This window comes from Vombatus ursinus, unplaced genomic scaffold (genome assembly GCF_900497805.2).
Source record: "Vombatus ursinus unplaced genomic scaffold, bare-nosed wombat genome assembly UNPS02014833.1, whole genome shotgun sequence".
Taxonomy (NCBI): Eukaryota; Metazoa; Chordata; class Mammalia; order Diprotodontia; family Vombatidae; genus Vombatus; species Vombatus ursinus.
Window position 1 is genome coordinate 5563653 of NW_020954611.1, and position 18166 is coordinate 5581818.

Here is an 18166-nt window from a genome sequence, read left to right on the forward strand (position 1 = left end):
AAGAAAGAAAGAAAGAAAGAAAGAAAGAAAGAAAGAAAGAAAGAAAGAAAGAAAGAAAGAAAGAAAGAAAGAAAGGAAGGAAGGAAGGAAGGAAGGAAGGAAGGAAGGAAGGAAGGAAGGAAGGAAGGAAGGAAGGAAAGAAAGAAGGAAGGAAGGGCAATGATCCTAAGAGATTTTGAGGTATGAAGGAAGAGAGTTGAGGGAGAGAGATAGCTTCAGTCTCTTCAGTGATGTAGGAGTTAGATCATCTCCTGTTGAGGACTGGGATTTAGGGTATGGTTGGGTGTTTGAAGAGAGAAAAAAAGGTTGGGAACAGTCACTAGGTAAAGTGATAAGGAGTCAATAAGAAGAAAAGAGAAGAACTGAAGAACAGCACTTAGGATCCAGATGAAGTTATACACCATAAATTAATAATGGGTATAATGTGCTCCATTTTATGCCTTTCTCCAGTGAAAATCTATTGGGGGGGTGTCACAAAAACTTTGTTGATTGACAAGTTGGTGGCATCAAACGGTGTATGTATTAGGGAGTGGGAAAGGCAGGAAATAGATGCTGGGGGTGGTGGTGGTGGTAATCAATGAATCAGTAAGTGACTGGCCATGGGAGTCAAGGAAAGATTTGAAAGCAAGTAAAACCACAGAAGAGGAGACTTACATATGAAATGGGAGAATAAAGAACTGGAGGGTAGTGTAACTGGGAGTAAATGAAAGGTGATATGATAGAAAATGTCGCAGTCACAGAGTAGAATTTCTAAGTTGATTTTCCTAGAGATGATAGTTTTCATGAACTGGTGAGAGCTAAAGGATTACCATGCCAACCCATGCCTTTTCTAAACCCAGTGTGATTCTCATTGCACCATGCTAGCAAGTGTGGCAGTAGCAACCGGTAGTACCCAAACCAACATTTGACTACTTTAGGGGTAGAAAAGCAGGTGTTGGTTGGAGTTGATACACCTTAGAGAATGTATTGCCAGGATTTAGAGGCTGGTCATTAATGTGAACTTGGTCCTGGAGGATGGTGTAGACTGGAAGAAGAATATGAACCTGAAGCTAGCTAGTCATTCATTAATTATTTTCTATTTACCCTCTTAGTCTCTGAAAGAAAAAGAACAAGGGATTTGGAGGCAGTGGGCTTGGGTCTGAATCCTGGCTCAACTGCAGTATCAACACATGGGCAAAAAGTCACTGTAGCCCCTGGGTCTTAGCTACCCATTTCATAAAATGAGAAGATTAAACTAAATGATGTCTAACGTCCCTTCCAATTCCTAGGATCCAACATCAGGAAATTAAAGTATTGAACTGAAGATAAGACAGAAAGTATGGCATAGTGGAAAGAGCAGTGGAGTAGATTTAAAGAAACAAGAGTTTGGGTTTTAGTAAGGTCACTGACTCTCTCTGAGACCTTGGACGCAAGGTATATTCTAAGTGAGATCTCTGGGCTTCAGTTCCCTCTTACATAAAAATAAAGAGGTTGAAATAGATGGTCTCCAAAGTCCTTTCCAGATTTAATACTCTGTAATTCTTTGACAAAGTCACACATAAGGAGTTAAGGGGATATATCTGCTCTAAAACTGAAAAATGGGCATTTTTTAAAAAAATGGCAGGGTTTTTTTTTAAGTCAAGTAAAATTGTCCCAGTAGGCACAATGCCAAATTTATCACCTTAACTTGAATGGTAAGCCCCAGATGTATGTCAGCTTTCAGTGCTTAAAAGAATTTTTCAAAGAGGCAATATCCTCTTCTTTGTCCCACCTTCCCACTCCAAAAATTGCTGCCTTGAAGATTGGATTTTTAAAGTTTCTAGCAATGTAAAGCAAATCCATTTGATATCATCTTTAAAAACCAAACAAACCAAGTTTCTACCTTTGAAGTCTCCATTTTTCTTCCCTGGGAAACACACTGAGCCAGAGTGCATTTTAAACTGTCACTGTGTAAATGATTTTTTGGAGAAAAAGACTTCTGATAATGAGACCCTACCTGAAAAAATCCAATTCTTCCTTTCTATGCATCTCTGCTCATCTAATTTCTCATCATAACAGCTTTAAAATGGATAGAAATAGATTTGCAAAGTAATGACAATGCACAGTGCCAGAAACAATCCTGGTTTCATTAATCTGAACTCCCCTTCATTGCCCTGATTTGCTCTTGCTGATAAATTTTCTTAGGCAAGTTCACCACATCCTGAGAAACTATTTCCTTTGTCTTGTGAAATTTCCCCTCCCCACCTCATTATCTTAGGAGATTCTGGTTTAACCCCTTCCAGAGAAGGCTGCAGGGATTGCAATCTGCAGGGGAGAGCACTCACACAAATGAAAGGGAGTACAAGTAGCAGATTTCCCATTTGAATTGCCTTAGGAATACCAGAATGAATTGCATGGTATCTTGTCAATATATAATGTCTATTTGTATTGTAAACAACATTAGAAGACTAGGGGAGTCCCACATTAAAAAAAATCTTGGAAGGAAGCAATACTCATTCTACCATTTTAAAAAAGCAAGCAAAAAAAAAGCCCTTCATTTAATCCCTTACTGTTACATACAGTTTTATGTTTACAAAGCACTTTTATAGCTATTACCTCACTGGATCAGCTGTTAATTCATTTGATTTATTTACCAATTCCACTTCTGTCAGTCAGTCAGTATTCTATCTCAAACAGATTCAAGTTCTTGAAAAATCCACACACATCCCTAACTACACCCTTTCAATTCATTCACTGTTGCTTTTTGAACATAACCATACCCAAAGCACCACTATATGCTAGGTACCATGTGGGGCACTACATATATGTAGTACAGACATGCACCCACCTATGACTTAGTCCAAGAGTTCTTAACCTTTTGGGGTCATGGACCCTTTTGGCAGTCCTGGCAAAGCCTATGGACTCCTCCTCAGAATGTTTTGGTTCCTATATCCCCAGGTAAAAGAAATGACACATTTCAGTTTGAGGTTAGTAAAAATAAAGATGTAATGTTTTTCCCATATATGGACCAATGAACCCCAGGTTAAGAACTCCAGACTCAACTGATAAGTCCCAAATGAGCTTCCTGAGGCACATAAAGCTTAAATGACCTGACATGGATCAGGCAAGGAGGTAATGTCAGAGAGCAAATCTGAACCCAGGTCTTCCTGATTTTCACAACCTGCCCTCGGGTGGGGAAATACAAAGATGGAAGATATAAGGTATTTCTCATAAGGAGCTTCTTCAGAACTGAGCTCTAAATCCAATCTCCTCATTTCATTTATAAAAGAACTAAGATTAAAAGAATCTGAATAACTTACCCAAGACCACCCAGCTTCACAGTAGCAGACCTGGAACTAGACCCCAGGTCGACAGATTCCCAGGCCAGCGCACTCTCTCCTAGCCACTCGCTCTTCAGGACTACACCAAGAAAAAAATGACCTCTGGGTTTACTTAAGACCAAACCTACAGTTAAAAGAAGCTGAGTCAGACAAAGTATAATGGCAGACAAAGTATAAAATATAAAGTATAACACCTTTCTCATACCTAAAGTGAGCTTTAACTCACTATGACAAAGGATTCAATACTACCTGAGGCAGAGAAATCATAAAGAACAGAAAAGCAGTCTTGTCTCTCCTTGGGAGGGTGTGAGGAAAATCACCCAAGCCTATAGAAAAAGGACTTGGTACACAGAGAGCAGAGTGGAAGGGAAACGGCTGTTGACAGCTCTATGGAGCATCATGATGTTCAACCAATTTCACCTCATTAACATGGTCAAGTGAAGGGCTTGATAAGATATGGACAGGACCGCAAATCTAAGTGTTCACAGATTCATAAACTCTCAAAAACTGGACGGGCCCTTAGGTCTAGTTCATTCTGTACGTGGACAACGGTCTCCTCTACAAGATTCCTGAAACGTGGTCATCTCGTCTTTCACTGAAGACCTCCAGTGATGGGGAACCTGGTACCTTTCAAGATACCTGCGTCCACTATTAAACATCTCCAAGTAAAAGGAAGATTTTCTTGTATATCAAGGCAAAATCTGTCCCGGCAACTTCTACCCATCCATCCACCATCTCTGTCCCATAGCTCTCTCATCTGTTAAAGAGATGGTATCTGACTCAACAGAATGCTCCCAAGTATGGAAACTCTAAGAGCCAATGGGAAAGAAGAACGGATAGGCCAGATTTTTCATGCCTCCTGTGTTTCTCTTGCCTGTGAGTCCCTACAAATACAATGGCTGTAAATAAGGTCCTGCATTTTTTTAAAATTTTTATTTAGTCCTAAGTTTGCAACTTGCAGTCTTAAGAGACCACAGCACAGAGTAGCATGTTACACATAGGCTTTAACACAGGTTTTCATGACTTGGAGGCAAGCTCCCTCTCTCTCCCTCCTTCTCTCTCTCTCTCTGTCACCAACACACAATCCCACACTAACTTCTGTGTTTAGAAGAAGAAAAGTGACAGCGCTGAAGGATAAAGAACAGGAAAAATATGGGCCTGCTGAGGTCTTCTCCTCCACTACTCTACAGATTTCTTCCCATCTTTTCTAGGGGGATTTTGGTTATATCTCACATGCTGATACTTTAGTCAACTGCAATTTAATTTACCCCTTTATCCTGTGATTAGAGGAGGCATTTTCAGAGTAGCCAGAAAATGCACTACTTGCCTTCAGGCAAATCACTTTCACCTCCATGTTCTGAAGATTCATCTGGCAAAGCTATCTTCCCATAGTGTTTCTATCCCTGACTACAAGAAAATTCACTCTAGTACAGTAACTCCATTAGGAACAGACATGCTAAATTCATATTTTATACCTTTCTTGTCTACAAATCTCTTATAAGCACATGGCCTATAAATGCAGCCTTATAGTTCTTACTAATGAGAAAAATTCAGTGACCAGATAAGCTATTATCTTCCATCTCTAATGGCTATTTGGGTTTATTTTCCCCCCAACTCCATGCTGTTCTTTAGAGGAAAAAGCAAACAGGGAGATTCCACTGTTACTCAAGAAATAGATCAAGGTTAACATCACACCATGAGGTCTCTTCTAGCCTTAAAGTTTCTAGAAGTCTGTGATTCTATTCTCCATCTTTTAAGAGTCAGGGTATAATAAGGAGAAAGAGCCCTGAACCGAGAGTCAAGAAACCTGGCTTCAAGTTCTAACACTTAGTAGCTATGAGACCATGGATACAAGTCATTTAACATCTCTGAGGCTCAGTTTCCCAGAGATGACAGATAGATAGGGAAAGAGAGACACAGAGAGAGAGGCAGAGAGACAGAGAGAGACAGAGAGACAGAGAGAGACAGAGACAAAGAGAGAGAGACAGCAACAGAGACAGAGACAGAGAGCCAGAGACAGACAGACAGACAGATTCGGAGAGACAGAGACAGACAGAAACAGAGACAGAGACAGAGAGACAGAGACAGCAAGCATTTATTAACTACTCACTGTGTGTGACTAGAAGCTGTGCTGCAGATACAAATGCAAGCAAGCAAAACATTCCCTGCCCTCATGATGCTTACATTCTAATGGGAGAATATAACACATAAAGGGGGACTGGAAAGTAAGATAAAGGAGGGAGAGGTATCCTGAGAAAGTCTAGGCATACATGAGGTAAGGTAAATAGTGGCACAAGACATGCATAATCTACCCGAGAGTTGTTGCTATAACACATGAAATGCCATATAAATGAGTTATATTTATTTTTCCTTCCTCTACCATAATTTCTTGTATGACCTTGGGAAAGCAGAATTGTATACTGTAAAGAACACTGAATTGGAGTCCAAAAATTTAAGCTCGAACCTTGTCTCTGCTACTTTCTAACTGTGTGACATTGGGAAATTTTACCTCTCTGGAAATATATTTCCACACCTGTCCAATGAGGTGGAGTGAACTCAATGCTAAGATCCCCTCCAACTCTAAAATTTCAAATCTTGTGATCCTCCATCACAGCTGTCTCAAAATAAAATTAAGCCCCCACACCCCAGCTCTGACAGTTGATTTAAAAAAATAGATTTTTAAAGATTAGTTTTTTTTTTCCCTCTCTGAGTCTTCTTAAAGGAATACTAGCTTTAGAATTAAATGGTGATACAAAAATTATCCAGACAGGGTTCAGATTTCAATCACAGACAACTAGGAAACAGCAGAACAAATCATTGACAAAGCAAGAACAGAAACTAACATTTAGGGGATATATATGAAATTCCCTGATCTCCTCTCTCTCTCTCTCTCTCTCTCTCTCTCCACACACAAACACACACATACACACACATACACACACACACACACACACACACACACACACACACACACCTATATTTGTAAGTAAAAATACTTTTCCCTTCCAAACCTGTGACTTATCATTTTCCTAGTGAGGAAAAGCTCCACACCAGCAACCCTTCCACACAAAGAATTGCCCCCTGAGAGGTTAATGGGTTAATGACCTATCTAGGTTCACACAGTCAATGCTTCAGAGGTGAGACTCTAACCCAGGCCTTCCCAACTAAGCCATCTCTCCATCTTCTATGCTAGGATACTTCTCACAATGTTGCATTAGCAATATTTCTAAAGGACCTTATAGTTTCTAACCTGGCAGCTAGGTAGTGAAGCGGATAGAGTGCCAGGCCTGGAGTCAGGAAGACTCATCTTACTGTGTTCAAATCTGGCCTCAGACAATTACTAGCTGTGTGACCCTGGGCAAGTCACTTAACCCTGTTTGCCTCAGCTTCCTCATTTGTAAAATGAGCTGGAGAAGGAAATAGTGAACCACTCCGCTGTCTTTGCCAAGAAAACCCCAAATGGAATCATGAAGAGTCAGACAAGACTGAAACAATCAGCAACAGTTTCTAACCATTACTGCCATCTCTACTACAGTCAACTGAATCAGAGAATAAGTTCTACAAACAAAGAGATGGTGGGACTGACAACAGGCCACAAAATTATCGGTGGTAACGAATCTCTGTCAACAGCCCATTTAGCAAATGCAATTAAATGGCTATACTGTTTAAATATAGATATATACAATACAGTTATATAATCTTATCTTTTTATTTTACACATATTAATCTGCAATATTTAGTATATCACATATTTAAATATATTATATATACTCAAATATGCCTAACATAGAACAAAGGAGGTTATGTATTTTTTGCAGAAATGCAAATATTTACCAAGTAAAAATTATACTAAGAATTTAAGAGTTTGTAACTTAAACACATGCAATAATAATACCAGCTGTTGTATGTATGGCTGTTGGAGAAAGGAAATGAGAGCCACAATGCGTTCATGATTGAATTGTTCTAGTCTATGTTACTGAAATGCCAGTTCTCAAAACACTGTATTTTTCTTTCATCAATCTGAAAGCAGTTACAATGAAACAAAATTGCCACTTCTTTTTTTTTTTTTTGCAACGAAACTATATCTAACACAAGGATTTCTCTAGGGTTATTGTGTCTGAACCAGTTGAATGCTATGGGCACCTTGGTTTGTAGTCAGTCAACAAACATGTAGTAAGTACTTACTGTGTGTTGGATACCGTGCTATGCATTAGCGATACAAAGGCAAGAGACCTACCCTCACAGAGATCACTTTCAATGGGGGACGTGAAAACACAATCTCGCAATCAATGTTGGTAATTTGTCTTGGAGTAATATAGGGGATGGCACAGTAACAAGATCAGAAATCAGAGGGCTGGCCTTTGTGCCATGGGCCCTCTTATTTACTATATGGCTTAGCAAGTCAACTTAAATTCTTTGCGCCTGTTTCCTTGTTTATAGAATGAAGGTTCCTTCCATCTCTCAACCTACAAACTCAGCCAGTTCTGGTGCCATAACAGCTGTGGGCATAAGAATAGAGTTGACTTAAGAGACAAAAGATGTCAGGAGTTTAAATGCTGTTTCTGTCACCATCTGGCTGCATGGCCTTGGGTAAGTCCTTTGATCTTTCATATTCCTCATCTATAAAATGGGTATAACATCAATATTGTCTATTTCACAAGTTTGTTTTGAGGATCAAATATCTGCAAATTATGAAACATTATATGCATGTCATTATGATTATATATCTGGAGAGACAAGTGGCATTTACAACAGCCATTTCTCCTAGAAGACAGCTATATAATAGGTCAGTTGTTCGTTGGTTTTTAAATCAGGCAGACAGCTATTTTCACCAGTTCTTGCAAATTAGTTTTTAAAGAAAAATGTAGGAAACAAAGCCAATGCAACCAAGATTAGAAAGGAAACAGAAAGATGGGAAACAATTTTTACAGCCAGTGTCTCTGATAAGGGCCTCATTTCTAAAATATATAGAGAACTGAGTCAAATTCATAAGAATACAAGTCACTCCCTAACTGATAAATGGTCAAAGGATACGAACAGGCAGTTTTCAGATAAAGAAATTAAAGCTATCTATAGTCATATGAAAAAATGCTCTAAATCACTAATGACTAGAGAAATGCAAATCAAAACAACTCTGAGGTACCACATCACACCTATCAGATTGGCTGACATGACAAAACAGTAAAATCATAAATGTTGGAGAAGATATGGGAAAATTGAAACACTAATGACTTGTTGGTAGAGTTGTGATCCGATCCCACCATTCTGGAGAACAATTTGGGATTATGCCCAAAGGGCTATAAAAATTTGCATACCCTTTGACCCAGCAATATCACTTCTAGGTCAATATCCCAAAGAGATCAGAAAAATATGAAAATGACACACATGTACAAAAATATTTATAGCAGCTCTTTTTGTGGTGGCAAAGAATTGGAAATTGAAGGGATGCCCATCAACTGGGGAATGGCTGAACAAGTTGTGGTATATGAAAGTAATGGAATACTGATGTCTATAAGAAACGATGAGCAGGCAGACTTCAGAAAAACCTGGAAAGACTGGTATGGACTGATGCTGAGTGAAGTGAGCAGAACCAGGAGAACACTGTACAGAGTAACAGCCACATTGTGCGATAACTAACTTTGATAGACTTGGCTCTTCTCAGCAACGCAAAAATCTAAGACACCTCCAAAAGACTCCTGATGGAAAATACTATCCACATCCAAAGAAATAACTATGGAGTCTGAATGCAGATCAAAGCCTACTATTTGCTCTCTTTTTTTGTTGTTTTGTTTTGTTTCTTCTTTCTTGTGGTTTCTCCCATTGGTTCTAATTCTTCTTTACAACATGACTAACGTGAAAATAAAAAGAGAAAAGGAAAAGAAAAGAAAAGAAAAATATAGAAAGCAAGGTTGACAGCTATTCACCATCCCAATTAGACCAAGTACATTCTGCCAAGCTGATTCTTCCTGCATATGAAGCCACTTGGGGAAAGGGGGTGTGGTTTCCTAGAGAAAGCTCTGAGTTCAGGGTTCACTCCAGCTCTAACACATACTAGCTATATAATCTTCTCCAGGCTATACTCTGGACTTTCTCTACCATTACCCCCAATCCAGGTAACATGGCCAAAGCTCTTCTTCCTCCCTCTACTTTTAGCTCCCTTTTTATGTATTGTATTTCCCCCCCTAGAATGTAAGGTCCTTGAGGGTAGCAATTGTCTTTCTTTCTACTTGCATTTGTATTCCCATTGCTTAGCACAGTGCCTGATACATAGTAAGTGCATAATAAATGTTTGGTGACTGACTGACTGACTGACTGACCCTGGGCAGGTCCCTTCACTTCCACACACATCAATTTCCTCATCAATAAAACGGTGACACTGTCAGATACCTCCATTTTGCTTAATGGTTTTTCCTTCGCTACAGAAAAGGTTCAATTGGGGAGGGGAAGGAAGGGAGGAGGGTCCCACAATAACTGATATAAAACCGAAAAGTACCGATAAAGCATTTGGAAAATAAAATCAGTGTATGTGGAGGAGAGTTGTGTGTGCTAAAGGGTCTTCAGTATCGGGTGGCAGAATTTTTTTTTTAACTCAGTAACCAATAGAGAGTCACTGAAGATTTTTGAAAAGACAGGAATGATAAGGTCAGGTCTGATGGTGTGGTGTAGGAGGCTTCCTGCAGCATCAAGAAAACTGCTCCATGATTTCTTTGGGCTGCTACGCTGGTGGGGAGTATGAGTAGCAAAGTGCTCCCACCTCCTCCTCCCTGAGCACAAGAAGCAAAATGAACCAAAAATGTCCATGACCTTCTGAAGGAGTCTTTATGATCCCTTCAGGTATCCAATGAAAAATACTGCTTGACCTGTACATAAATGTGGGCCCACTGTAGGGAATTTCTCAGGCTCTCAGCTTGAGTAGGGAACTCACTGCAGTATTTCCAGTATGAATTTAAGAGCTTAGTCAAGCTTCCATTCTAACAATCCTCTTTACTGATGATGAAGCATGAAATACACCTCAGAAGAGAGAGGTTATAGACTCCAGATGCCACAAAAGACATACCTTTTCCAACATGCAGATGTGGGGATTTGTTTTGTTTGATTATGAATATTGTTCACAAGGGTTTTGTTCTTCTTTTGTCCTCTACCCCCAGAGCAGGAAGATGATGAGAGGCAGGGAGGAAGACACACAGAGAGAGGCAACAGAGAGAAAGACAGAGACTGAGAGAGATAGTGCTAGAGACAGGGGAGAGACAGAAAGGAAGGAAGGAAGGAAAGAAGGAAGGAAGGAAGGAAGGAAGGAAGGAAGGAAGGAAGGAAGGAAGGAAGGAAGGGAGGGAGGGAGGGAGGGAGGAAGGAAGGAAGGAAGGGAGGGAGGGAGGGAGGGAGGGAAGGAAGGGAAGAATTCATTAAGGTATTCTTTTAAAAATGAAGAGGAAAGAATAGAAACAATGATAAAAAGAAACAGACAAGCTGGGTAGCTTTGAAAGCTACAGGTTGAATATATTTAATATTTTTAAAAGAAAAACAAACTGTACATAATAGAGATCTGAAGTCTCATATGCCACCTTCTATTTCTGTTCTACTATGTATATGGAAATACCTACTTTCATGTTTAAGTTCAGAATAAAAAGAAATAAATGTAATGTGTATGTGGCGTGTGTGTGTGGGGGGTGTGGGGTGTGTGTGTGTGTGTGGTGTGTGGGTGTGTGTGTGGTGTGTGGGTGTGTATGTGGTGTGTGTATGTGTGTGGTGTGTGTGTGTGTGGTGTGTGGGTGTGGGTGTGGTGTGTGGGTATGGGTGTGGTGTGTGTGTATGTGTGGTGTGTGTGTCTGTGGGGTTTGTGTGTGGTGTGTGTATGTGTGGTGTGTGGGGGGTGTGTGTCTGTGGTGTGTATATGTGTGGTGTGTGTGTGTGTGTGTATATGGTGTGTGTGTGTGTGTGTGTGTGTGTGCTTTTGAATACATGAGAAACAAGTTGAAACAACACTGGTCTTGGAGTCTGATGATCTAGGCCAAAGGCCTGGGTACCACAATACTTCCAAGTGCACTGAGTACCAGTATACTGGAATTAGATTAATATGTAATTGGAAAATAGTTAGCAAAATAAATAAAACTACAATAAAACAAAGATAATATTACATTTTAAAGCTAAGTCAATATCCCGCCCTCAGGGATCATTATATACAGTTTAGTTTCTACTTGAGTGTGACATCATTGATCTGGGCTGTGGTCCTGGCCTCTTACATTTATCAGCTGGATGGCCCTGGGCAAGCCACAAAATCTCTGAGTATCAGTTTTCTCATCTGCAAAGTAGGATAATATAATTTGTACTACTTGCCATGCAGAATCTATAGGGAAAAATAATTCTGCAAATCTTAAGGAAAGGGTTCTTGACCTTTTTTAATGTCCTGGACTCCTTTGGCAGTTTAGTGAATCTTATGAGCCTCTTCTCAAAATAATGTTTTTAAATGCATAAAACACATAGAATTGATTACAAAGGAAACCACTTACAGTGAAATAAAGTTATCCAAATTTTTTAAGTTCATAGATCTAGATTAGGAACATTTGCCTTAAAGGTATAGCCCTGTGATTTCAGCAGCACAGGGAACTCCTGGGTGAGGAGACTCTTTCTACCAATATGCATTGGCACCTGCCATTTCTAGTCTTAGAGTGCTGCCTTAACCACTGAGAGATTAAGTAACTTGTCCAGGACCAACAGTCAGCACTTGACTCCAGGTCTTTCAGACCTACTCTCTATCCAATACATCACAATACCTCCAAAACATAAAGCTCTATTTAAATGAGCACTACTACTAAATTATTATTAATCCTTGCCCATAGTTCTCTCTTCAACACCCAACCATCTGAAAGGACTGAATTAAATGGTCTGTTGAATACTAATACAGTATTTCACAAACATTAATTCATTTGACCCTCTCAACACTACTATGAAATGTTATTGGTATTGTTAGAGCCCTTATACAAATCTGTTATCCCTAGGGTTCAGAGATAGTATCAACTCGACCAAGTCGCATGGCTAATAACTGACCAAGGCTAGATGTGAATCCAGGTCTTGGCTGACTACTAAATCCAACATTCTTTCTACTAATCCAGAAAGACACTACATAATTTAATTGTAACCTAAGACCAACCCTTAGCAGTAAATGGTTCAATTATCATCCCAATTTCAGAGGGAAGGCACCGATCCTCAGAGAAGCCAAAGTGCCTTGATCCAAGTTCAACAGAAAATTAACAGCAAAGCTTAGAATGACATTCAGGGCTTTTTCCACCACTCTCCCCTACCATCTGTCAGGGAGATCCTTACACAGAAGCAAACTCTACCTCCACCCCCAACCACAATCCATCAATAAACAAGCAATTTATTTATTTATTAATTTTGGTGAGGCTGTTAGGGTTAAGTGACTTGCCCAGGGTCACACAGCTAGTGAGTGCTAAGTGTCTGAGGTCACATTTGAACTCAGATTCTCCCGACTCCGGGGCCAGTGCTCTAGCCACTGCACTACCTAGCTGCCCCAACAAGCAATTTATTAAGTGCTTACTATGAGCCAAGTCCTGTGCTAGGCACTGGGATGTAGACCCCCCCCTAAAAAGAAAGAAAAACAGCCTCTGTCCTCAAGCAACTTACATTTTTTAAGGAGAAACAACACATATACATACACACAGAGTCTTTTAATGTAACTTACACATATATTTGGCATGTACTATGTCCAAAGCACTAGACTCGGTACTAGATACACAGAAGACATGACAAACTACTTGTCCTGAAGGATCTTGCTAGAGTTATTTGAAGAGTGTGATCATTTTATAAACAGAGATTTCAAAATTCAGTAACTTTTTACCAAGTACTACACGTTGCTTACCTACATCAAATACCACAGTGATGTCCCAGAGCTCACAGCCCTTTAAAGGCATCACTTACTCAGAACAGTTGCTAAATAATCACAGCTCAATCCAATTTTAAAAGCCTCACTACATTGGCTAATAAAATTTATACGCCAATATGGGACAGAATAAATGCCTCTTTACAAACTTACAGCATCTTTCTCAAATCAGCATAGGCTAAAGATTGATTTCCTGAATGATTTTAGGAATGACATCAGTGAGGGGGACAGAGGAGGAGGGGAGAAGGCCGGAGGCCATGCCATGGAATGATCATTGAAAGGAACAGCACATACAGCTGTCCTCAAGTATTTGAAGGAGTGTCATCCAGAAGATGAATTATACTGTTTGGCTTGGCCCCAAATGGCATAACTAGGAGGAACGGAGGAAATTCCAAGGAGGAAGGTTCTGGTTCGCTGCAAAGGGAAATCTTATCAGGGCTGAAAAGGAAAATGGGTTGTGTGGAAAGATAGTGGATTTCCTGTCACTATAAGTCTTCTATGAGAGATGTGATGGCAACTTATCAGGGAAAATGCAGAGCCACGTGTTGGCCTAGTCAGGCTGCAGTGTTTTTCAGTTCTAGGGCACTGGGATTCCAGTTGGCACAGCTACTATGAAGTTAGTGGTTCATGGGATTTAGAGCTAGATGAAGGCTTACAGATCATCTCATTCAAACTCCTAATTGTACAATGAAGGACCAAAGAAGTCAGGTGACTTGCTCAAAGGCAGAGAGATTAATTAAGAGATTGTTAATAGGTCTTTTAGAGCTATAAGGGGTCTTAGAGCTTTAGTCCCACTCCTTTTGTTTTGAAGATGGGGAAACCACACCCCAGAGAGGTTAACCATCTCACCCAAAACCACAAAAGCAATAAGCAGCTGGGCCAGAAATTGAGTCCAGGACCTCTGACCCCAAATCCAAGACTGTACATTTCCACCCTACCAGACTCCCTCCTTAGCATAACTAGTGGCCAAACCCCAGGTCTCCTAACTCAAAATCCTGTGTTCATCCTATCACACTACACTTTCTCTTCCTCCTCATGGTTAATTTTGAAGTCAAACTATTGTAGATTGAATGCTTACAGAAGCCAATAAACTATTCCAGTGATCTGCCCCTTATTCCTTTGTAGGGAAGGTTGGGGAAAGGAAAGGCAGAGAGGGAAAGGAAGGACAGGAAATATGGGGTAGGTGAGACGTAGCCTATCTTCCTGGAGGTCACACCCTAGTAGGATAATTATGACATATACAATTAAATATAGTAAAAGTATTATTGCTTTGTATATTCTGTAGGTGATAGCTGGCATTTGTGTAGCACTTTCAGGTCTGCAAAATGTTTCACAAATATCATCTTATTTTTATTCTGACGACAACTCAGGGAGGCAGGTATTATTATTATCCCCATTTTACAGATGAAGAAACTGAAGCAGAAAGAGGTTAAATGATTTGCCCAGGGTCGTAACAAGAAATATGTGTCTGGGGCCAAATTTGAACTAAGACCTTACTGACCCCCAAATGCAGGGTTTTATCCACCTAGCTGTCTAATATAATTTTGTTTGGAGAACTTTAGATGGGATGGGTTGTCTTGGTTATGAGGCGACCTGGCTCAGATTTCCCTGCTTGCTTCCTTGTTTGCCGCTGCCCTTGGAGGAGGAGGAGCATGAGTGAAGTTATTTAAAGATTTTCCTAATGTTTTGGTTGGCTCATCACAAACCCACTGTGACGGTGGGACATTTCTTAATGAACTGAGAATGTACTAATGTACTTGGTATTGGAAGAATGAACCAATGATCTCAATCCAGAGATTCCAGGTAGGCAAATACATCCAGACAGGGTGTGTTTTCTGAAGAGATCATATTTGCCTAGGGAAATTAGCTTAAGATAATTTCTAAGAAGCTCCTAGACACCAGTATGGTTAAAAGAAAAGACCACTAGGTCTGGAGTCCAGAGGATATGGGATCAGAGCCTCAGCTCTGCCACTGGGTGATATGGGGCAATTCACTTAATGTTTATGGACCTTGGTTTTCTCAACTGTAAAATAAGTGAGTTGAACTAGATGACCTCTAAGATCCCTTTCAGCTCTAAATCCGTGACCCTATGACCTATTTTGGGACAAGATAGATATCTCTTTAAAAAATTATTTGTTTTATTTTTAATTTATGAAATAAAACAAGCATTTTCATAACACAGTATAAAAAAGATGATTGCACATGAAACTGCAAATCTATTATGTACAACTTTTTATTCCCTTTAAATATATAATAAAGTTATCATGTAATTTGTTTCCTTTTTTTTTCCTTCCCTCACCCCCACCCTCCCAGAGATGGCTACCATTAAACCCAGGAACTCATATAAACAAAATTATAAAAAAAAAACCTTTTTATACAAATAAGTTAGAGGTCTTTTATAGGAATATACTACCAGACACAATCCTTTGGTAGATTAGCTTTATTTAATTGTTTCTTTTTCTTTTCTTACATGAGAAGATTCATTGGAGGCTGACAACATACTTCAGGAAATGACTGCAAGGCTTTTTAAAAAGGCATCAATAAAACTTTAAAACTTCCATGCCAATCAGCAGTCATTACCCATCAGGGAAATTAAGGAAAGATTCACAAAAGAGGCAGCACTGAGGATTTAAGCACAGTTGGGAGCAGGAAGCAAAGAGGTGGGAAAGCATGAGGTGGCAGGTACTCTGAGTTTCTTGGAGCTCTGAGTATATAGAGGAAATTACAATGTTGGAAAGGCAAGGTTGCCCTAGAACGTAAAAGGCCTTGAATGATAAGCTAAGGAGCTTGAATTTGACAGTGTAGGGCCACAGGAAACTGAAGGGAACATGCAGAGTGTCGTTTGGACCCCGTCTGTCTGATACATAATCTGGCTGCAAGATGAGGGACGAATTGGGGTAGGAGGGTAGAAGAATGGAGATCTGTTAGCAAGCATCACTCCAGACAAATGATAATGAGGGCTAGCACTAAGGTAGGGGCAATAGGAATGGAGCAAATGGGATAGATGTAAGATATATTAATGGAAGAGAATGGACAATATTGTGAATGACTGGATATAGAAGGTGAGGGCAATGGAAAGAGCCAAAGATAGCTTTGGCCTTCCTTGACTCTCATTTCTGTAAATGCCTTTTTAACTCCCCTCTTACTTTTTTTTTCTTCTCTCCTTTCCTGAACTCCTGACGTTATATTCTTTCATTGGGCCTATTTGAGTAGCAACAGAAAGGATGTAGTTGTTTTGTTATTAGTTTGAGATTTACACTGATCAAATTAAACAAGTAATTGTCTCCAAGATGAGATAGTTCACCCAAAATGTCATCAGTATGTTATGCTTTAGCAAAGGGAGAATTTCAATCTTAGGGAAGTTTTGTTGGTTTTCTAGCAAGTCTGATAAGCAGAGGAGTTATTATTAATTAATCAAACAATCAACAAGATGTATTAAGCACCCACTAGGTGACAGGCACCAGGTCTTTGTACCCTAGGAGTAAAAAAGACAACAATGACAGAGGCCCCTATCGTCAAGGAAATTATGTTCTATGAGAGGAGAAAATGTGTGCATACATAAGCATATGCAGAATATAGAAATGCAAGTTAGTTTTCAAGGAGGGCACAATCAGCTAGGAAAATGGCTCAGGTGGCACTTGAGTTCAGGTTTCAAGGAAAATGAGGGACTTTATGATCTCAAAGTTGGAAGGAAGAACATTGCAAGGATGGGAGCCAACCAAAGCAGAGACATAGAGAATGGAGATAGGTGTCATGAATAACAAACAAGAAGGCAGCCAATGGGACTATACTGGAGAGCAGTGGTTCTTAATCTTTTGGCAGTATGTCATGAACCCCTTTGTCAGTCTGATGAAGCTGATGGGCTCCTCCAAACAATGACTTTAAATGCATAAAATCAAATAAAGAGGATTACAAAGGAAGCCAATGATATGGAAGGACAGTTATCAAAGTATTTAAAAACCAAATTCACAGATCCTAGGTTAGGAATCTTGGCTCTAGAGTATTAGAAAGGGAGTAAAGTATAATAAAGGTGGGAAGATAGGTTGGGGTCAGGTTTTGTTTTAAATGCCAAACTAAAGAGGCTATATTTGATACTAAACACAACAGGGAGCCAATGGAATTTATTGAGCAGAGAAATGACATGATCAGACCCGTGTTGATGGAAAAATCACTTCAGCAGCTGTATGGAGTATGGATTGAAGAAGGCCGAGACTTGATTCAGGAAGACTAATGAGGGAGGTATTTTGAAATTCCTTTTGAGAGATGGTGAGGGCCTGAACTCCCATAAAGTAAGAAGGGGATCAGATTTGAAGATGCAGAGGTAGAAATGAAAAGATGTGACAACTGACTGCATATGTAGGATGGGGAATGAGGAATAAAGAATAACACTAAGGCTGTGAATCTACAAAACTGGACATATGGTAGTGCCCTTCACAGAAAAAATTAGAAGAGAGGTGGTGTAGGGGGACAAAGAGAATGAATTCTCTTTTGAACAGGTTGAGTTTAAGATGTCTATTGGACATGCAATTTACATATAAAATATATATGCATATACAACATACATATATGCATGTATATATACACATATATAGTGAACACATAGACATACATGTGGTTGCAGCCGTAACAACTTGAAACTGCACTAAGACTGTGTGCATATACATATACACATATATAGTATGTGTGAATACATCTAATTTACATATGATAGATGTGTATACACACATATATACATGTATGTGTGTGTATTGTAGTACACAGAGACATCTATGTGGTTGAATCTTTAATAATTTGAAACTGTACAAAGACTTTTGGGACACAGTGTATGTGTGCATGTGCATGCATGTGTGTCTGCCTATCTGCGTGCCTAGGCATGATAAATTCATGGGAGCTGATGAGATCACCAAGTGTGAATTAATAGAAAGAGAAGAGAAGAGAAGAGAAGAGAAGAGAAGAGAAGAGAAGAGAA

General features: G+C 39.6%; 1 protein-coding gene across 9 annotated transcripts in view; it reads right to left on the reverse strand.

The window, feature by feature from the left end:
• Window positions 1-18166, reverse strand: part of CHST15 (carbohydrate sulfotransferase 15) — a 123728-nt gene that overhangs the window by 97531 nt on the left and 8031 nt on the right. For 2 of the 9 annotated variants that reach the window (XM_027839792.1, XM_027839787.1), the window contains exon 1: window positions 3279-3423. The exons of the other annotated variants lie outside the window; for them this stretch is intronic. The gene's annotated coding sequence lies outside the window, so the exon portion shown is untranslated. Of the gene's footprint in view, window positions 1-3278; window positions 3424-18166 lie in introns of those variants that run through there. 9 annotated transcript variants of the gene reach the window in all.